The sequence below is a fragment of the Panthera onca genome, chromosome B2 (assembly GCF_046562875.1).
Source record: "Panthera onca isolate mPanOnc1 chromosome B2, mPanOnc1 haplotype 2, whole genome shotgun sequence".
In the NCBI taxonomy this organism is placed as follows: Eukaryota; Metazoa; Chordata; class Mammalia; order Carnivora; family Felidae; genus Panthera; species Panthera onca.
This window is the reverse complement of record NC_138343.1, coordinates 83,325,126-83,332,496: the sequence shown is the minus strand read 5'-3', so window position 1 is coordinate 83,332,496 and position 7,371 is coordinate 83,325,126.

Sequence of the window (7,371 nt, the reverse complement as noted above, 5' to 3'; positions counted from 1 at the left end):
AAATTGGTTTCTAATGTCAAATTGACATTTTATTGTACTTAGAACTTTAAGAATGAATTTAGATGTTAAAAGGAGGCTCTGTGCTCCATCAATTACTTGATTATCTGTAATTCCTCCCAAATGTGATGAAACGTTAGGAAAGTACAAGAATTGTTCAGGTAAAATGAGATGAATTCAGGTCTTCCCTAGGCCTCAGATGTATACAGTGTTATTGTGAAATTTAAAACAATATTTACAAACTTCTGCATGAAAAGAGAAATGCACAAATTCTTTGATAAAATTTGGCCATCTGCATTTATTTCTGAAGAAACTTTAACAACCAGAAGATTGCCAAGTAATCTGTGAAATGCACAGTGTTCAGCATACATCTACATATTTTATTGTAACTTCACATCATGGTTTTTAATTTTTTCTCAACTTGAGATTTTAAAAATAATTTCTTTAAACAATGATGTAAACTTGACATAGAAATAAAACACAACTTTGAGTTTAAAGAAGATGTTACTATGAAATGGACACAAATAAACTAACACTTCCTTCTGTTTAAATTATAATATTTTGATAACATTTTATAGAACCAAAGAATTAAACGAAATGTGTTTAAGCATTTGTCTTTTGTCCATTGATTAAGATTCATTTATACTTGCCCCAGTGTTAAATTCTGTTTTCCACTGTGGTTAGAAAAGATGTTTGATATTATTTCAATCCTCTTAAATTTATTGACTTGCTTTGTAGCCTAAAATATGATCTACCTTGGAAAATATTCCATGTACACTTGAGAAGAATGTGTATTCTGTTGCTTTTGAATGAAATGTTCTATAAATATCTGTTCAGTCCATTAGTCTAATGTGTCATTTAAGGACAATAATTTCTTATTAATTTTCTGTCTGTCTGTCCTACCCATTGATGTCCACTGCTAATATTATTATATTGCTGTCTATTTCTACCTTCAGGGCTGTTAATACTTGCTATATTTGTTTACACGATCCTGTGTTTGGTTCATAAATATTTACAAATGTTGTATCTTCTTGTTGGATTGATTCCTTTATTATTGTGTAACAATATTCTTTGCCTTTTATTACAGTCTTTGTTGTAAGTCTGTTTTGTCTCCAAATTTCTTTTGGTTTCCATTTGCATGAAACATCATTTTCCATCATCTTCACTGCACTCATGTGTATTTCATTACAACTAAAGTGAGTCTTTTGAGGGCAGCATATACATGAGTCTTGGGTTGTTTTTGTTTGTTTTTTATCCATTCAGCCACGCTGTGTCTTTTGATTAGGGAATTTAGTCCATTTACATTTAAAGTAATTCTTGATAGGTATGTGCATATTGCCATTTTGTTGATTATTTTCTGTTATTGTGCTTCCCCTCAGTTCCTTTCTTCTCTTGCTCTCTTCCTTTGTGATTTCATGACTTTCTTTCACAGTGTACTTATATTCCTTTCTCTTCATAGGTTTTTGCTTTGGTTACCATGAGGTTTACATACAACAACTTATATTGCTAACAGTCTATCTTAGATTGATATCAGGTGAGGTGTCCCAAGTGGCTCTAGGGTGAGCTTCCTGATGGAGTCTACAGAGCAGACAGTCGAATCTGGGTCCCTCTGATACTTTTGATAGCTCTGGCTACTGTTTTCCCAACCCTTCCATATCCCAAGTTCAGCAGTACGCCTCAATATTCTGGATGAGATGAGATAAAAGTGGGCCTCTTTGGCAGCATCTCTCAAAGCTGGGGAAGTCAAGCACGCACTCATGTAATCTCACCTACCCTGTGGGAGAGATCACACGCTGAGACAGTCTCTCTGGGTACTGACGTGTGCTGCTGCCTTGGGGAAGAGGTGAGGTCGGTGAAATGAAACTTTTTTACTGTCTTCATTGCATCCAATCTCCTATTTTTTCAAAGTAGTTGGAACTACTTTTCTGCTCTCCTGGACAAGATATTCTTGTCTGTGAGTGTTAGCAAAATCTGTTTTTTGAGAAGAAGTTGTAGAAAACTCCTATTCTACCATTTTGTTGATATTATTTGTAATTTAATATTTTTGTATTTTTGTAAATATTTTTGAGCTTTCTTCTGGGACACAATAAGTTACTTGGAAATAGTCCGTTTCTTTCAGACACTGTTTTTAAGTTTTGACAAGAGGGACTGAGTCTGCATTTGATCTAGGTCTAAATTTTTCCTATTAATGAAGAATAACTTTTTTGAACACTGTACCCAATGCCCTATGAATTATGAAGATTTCCAGTCTGATTGATACGGGCAGACATTTTTCCTGTATGCATAACAACTGGTTACAATTCTCTGTAACCTTTTTGATTGTTTTTATTTTCCTCTGGTATTGGACAGTTTCCATCTTCAGATATGCTAAGCAACACTATGCTGAATAATCAAGACTACTCTCTTTAGATTGTCAGAATTCTCTCCCTGTGCAGCATTCATTTATTTAGTACTCTGTTCTACTAAGTCTAGCACCTTGATCTCCCCAGACTCTCAGCTTTGTCTCTTCAACTCAGAGAGTCTACAATACTCTGTCTGGGTCCTCCTTCCTGAACTGCAACCTGGAAACTTTTTAAAGAGGAGAGCTGGAGTAATTATAGTTTCACCTGATAGGCTTCCCGTCTTCGCATTGCTCAGAAATTACTGTTCTTTATGGCCTGACGTCTAGAGTCTTGAAGTCTATTGCTTCATATATATTTCTTCATTTATTTTGTTTGCTTCAATAGAAATGTAAATTTGTTCTCTGTTGTTCCATTTTTGTTGGAAGTGGAAACTTTAGCTTTTTCTTTTGTATTTAGAATACAACACCCACCTCTATCCAATTTAGGGAAAGTGTCATTTATCTGTTTTAGATTAAGAAAGCAAACAAATATAAACCTAAATATTATCCAGTGTTTATAAAACAATTTAAAACCATTCTGAGCATTCTACAGAGATTCTTGGGAGGTACCAGACAAAAAATCCATTCATTCTATTCTCCCAGAATCCCCCTTCTTCAGCTCAGCCAGACCCCAGCCGTTCAGCACTAGTTCTGCGCAGGAACCCTTCCCAGACCAAGCCTGCGTAGGAGTTTCTCTTTTTCCTGCCCACTTACATTGTTTCTTGTACCTGCCTTTCTAATTTAAATGAATACAGACTATCCAGTCTTGTTTCAAATTCTCTACCCACGTTATAGATTAAAAAGACTTGACTTCAAAAGAGGTAAAAGCAGAAATATCCCGACAAAGTGGTCTGTGTTTGGGTCTTTGTGTGTGAAAGAAGGGTTATGAACATACATCGTCTAATTTTTCTTTTGTATTTGTCACATACCTTAAGCTTAGAAAAGTAATAGGCTTAATTAATCACTCTTGTAATTAGACAAATAACATTTCTGTCTGTTCCTCATTTCCTGATTGTTAGGATCTTTTCCAGCTTTAAAAAATTTATGACTCCTCCTGGATTGGATGACTTCCAATCCTTCTGTGTGGTTCTGAAGGCATTTTTAGGTGACTGAAGTCCTGGAGTGACAGAAAGTATCTATGTGTGGCATGACAGGAAGTCAGGGATCCTGAAGAACCACTGAATATTTGTCCCTAGGATCAGCTTACCTGGGAAAGGTGCACCTGTGTTTATGGACACCATAGTCCTCTGGGTTAAAGGTAAGGCCAAGAGTCAGCAAGGGAAATTTAACTTTGCACTTTCCTGACAGTCCATGAAATAAATGGCCCTGACCTGGTCTCTGACACTGACCTTAGAAGGCATAAAAGCCTACTTCAAATGAGCAATCACATGTGGCTGTGGAGCTGAGAACCTTTCCTGAGAGGAACACTTGGGAAGGCAAACAGGGTTGTCGTCCTGAAAGCGCTCTCGCATGGTTTCATTTTGTCTTAATATATGTGTCAAGTCTTTTCTACAAAAGAGAATCACCAAACTGGAAACAGTAAAACAGACAGTGCTAGGAGTAAATTTAAATTCAGAACAGGAAAAAGAGAATATTATGCATGATGGTAAGATGGCACTTAAATCTTTTAAATTCACGTCTTTAGGCAGAAACAAATGAAAACCCAGTTCAGTGTAACAATTCATTCATTGATTCAGTAAATATTTATTGAGTGCCTACCAAGTGCCAGTACTGTTCTAAGTCTATGCTCATACAGCAGGGAATAAAGCAGATACAGATCTTGTCCTCGAAGTGCTTTTATTTGTAATTGTGACTGTAAAGGTGTTACCTCCACTCTTTGAAATGTCATAGGGAATGGGAAACTGCCAGATGTCAGGGGATGCCTAATTCCTTCTTAATATTCAAAAGAAATGGCAGAAGCAGAATTCAGAAACTCTATGCCAGTGACAACCTTGGGTAAAATTACAGCATGGACTTGAATCCCTAACACAAGAAAAAGGAACTACCACATGCCCGATTATGCTAAGTCATGTAAACAGCCTTGCTTTGCTTTGTGATTGTTATTAGACAGGTGAGGCAGAGCTCTACGTGCACAGCACAACTTGATTGCAGCAGAACATTTCATAGCAGCTCTATATCACTTAGGGGATTGGTTAGAAAGGTATGGACTGACTGAATAAACACTCTCTGAGAGAATCTAGATTCAATGGATTGATACCAAGTTGGAAGGAGATTTAAAATTTCAGCCGATATACATATGCTCTCCTCTAATATAACAGAGACTGTTGACCTAAAAAATACAAAGAATAATTGTCAACCATAGGCACAGGTAAAAAGTGAAATAAAAACATCTACCTCATAAAATTTGTATGACGATTATGACTTCATGTGGTTGCCACATAATAGGAACTCTAAATATCACTCTGACCCCTTGCTCCTTGGCTCAAAACATAAAATTTACTTTTCATCCTGTTCTGAAGATATGCTTAAATGTCACCATTACTAAAATAAAATATGTGCATACTGTGATTCAAACAAGTGTTTACATTTAAATGTTTGCTATAAACTTAAATAACTTACTAATATTTAATAATTAATTCTGCTTTTTAATAAGAGCTAAAATGTATAAAAATTCATCCTTTTAAATACCTACATTTTCTCATAAAGCAAAAATGGAAAGCATACTTAACCATGTTCACATCATAATATACGTCCTTGGTTTGTTTTTACTGTGAATGTTAGCAGCTGAATGATAGCCTCATAAAGATAAAAGCATGCTCTTTGCAGCATTACTCGAAATTGGGAAAATAAAATTGTGCCTTTAGGAGAGTGGTCATGTAAGTCATAGTACAACTATACAATGGAATTATATGCAACAGTAAATGATAAGGAGGTGGACCTATAAATAATGACATGGCAAGTCCTTAAGAAAACTAAGGAAAAAATGAAGTCTTAGAACAGCACGTTATGCAGTAAAACCTTGGTTTGTGAGCGTAATTCATTCTGGAAACATGTTTGTAATCCAAAGCACTTGTATATCAAAGACAATTTCCTCATAAGAAATAATGGAAATTCAGGTGATTTGTTCCACAACCCCAAAATATTCATATAAATATAATACAAAATAATAAAGAAAATACAAAATATAAAGAAAAGTAAACAAAATAACCTCCACTTACCTTTGAAAACTTTCATGGCTGGTGTGAGGAAGAGAAGAGAGGGGAAGGTTATTGTGTAGGACGACTTTCACTATCACTAATGGAATCAAGGCTATCTATGGATTCAATGGGAATCCTTTTCTTTTCGTGCAAATTTAACAAGAAATCTATCCAATGAGACTTGCTTTTGCCTCCTTTTGAGGATTCTGTGGAAATGTGACATTGCATTGAGGATCACCCACAATCTTGTAGCAGGAGAGAGAGAGAGAGAAGAACCATTGTCCCAGGTATGATCATGTGACATTTGGCGTCACGTACTACTCATATTGCAAGATATCGCTCATTTATCAAGTTAAAATTTATTAGAAATGTTTGCTTGTCTTGTGGAACATTCGCAGAACAAGTTACTTGCAATCCAAGGTGTTACTGTATTTCCAATAATATAACTAGTAAAAGGACAACGGATGTGTGTGTGTGTGTGTGTGTGTGTGTGTGTGTGTGTGGTTTGAATGCATAGGAATATGGCCTAAAAGATGACACTTAGCCTTTGATAATGGTTACCTCCGATGAAGGAAAAGGGAATCAGTACAGGAAAAATGGAAAAGTGAATGGAATATTTATATTTTGTTCTTGTTAATTCTATATTGGTCAAGTCTTTTATTTTTATTTTTTGATTTTTTTAATGTTCATTTATTCTGAGGAGAAAGAGAGAGAGAAAAAGAGAGAGAAAGGCACAGAGAGAATCCCAAGTGCGCTCCAGCACCGTCAGTGCAGAACCTGAGGTGGGACCTGATCTCATGAACCATGAGATCATGACCTCAGCCAAAATCAAGAGTTGGATGATTAATCGACTGAACCATCCAGGTGCCCTTATTCTTTAAATTTTTTAAAAGATTTTATTTTTAAGCACTCTTTATACCTGATGTGGGTTTTGAACTCACAACCCTGAGATCAAGACTTACATGTTTCTCCAACTGACCTCACCAGACACCCCTTGATCAGGTCTTTTAAACAAAATCCACGTGTGCGTATTTTTTTTTTATTTAAAAAAAATTTTTAATGTTTATTTTTGAGACAGAGAGAGACAGAGCATGAACGGGGGAGGAGCAGAGAGAGAGGGAGACACAGAATCGGAAACAGGCTCCAGGCTCTGAGCCGTCAGCCCAGAGCCTGACCCGGGGCTCGAACTCACGGACCGCGAGATCGTGACCTGAGCTGAAGTCGGACGCTTAACCGACTGAGTCACCCAGGCGCCCCGACGTGTGCGTATTTTTTAATTTCAAGCAAAATATTGACAAACATTCAGAATTATTGGTCATGAAAAGAATTCTTTAAGCTATGCTCTCAAAGAGCACAGTGGTAACTAGGAGAAACATTAAGGACTAAAATCCAAACTGTGATTTATTTGTTTAAATAGAAAAATGAAATAATATCCTCATGATTAAATTTTTCGTTAGAAGTCTAATTTGCCCATACAAAGAAGCAATTTTACCATTTGCAATTAGTCTTCTTTAAACAATAAGAACAAATATAATTACCATACTTTCTTTTTTCCAATCATTACATGAAAAGATCTAAACCAACAGCATAAGAGGGAGCTTCATTAACTAGATTTTATTTTATATTTTCATTTTAATTAATTTGTCTACATTGACCCCCAAATGGAGTAAGAGCTCATTTTCCACTTTTGATGTTCACAAAAGGGATTCAAGCTCAAACACTGATTGTGATCATGGTGTTTTTGTTTTTCTCCTCTACTTCCTGTTTCCTTTCTTGTTTCCTTTCTTCTCCTCCCTCTCTTTCTCTTCCTCCACTTCCTCCAGTTTCTCTTTCTAT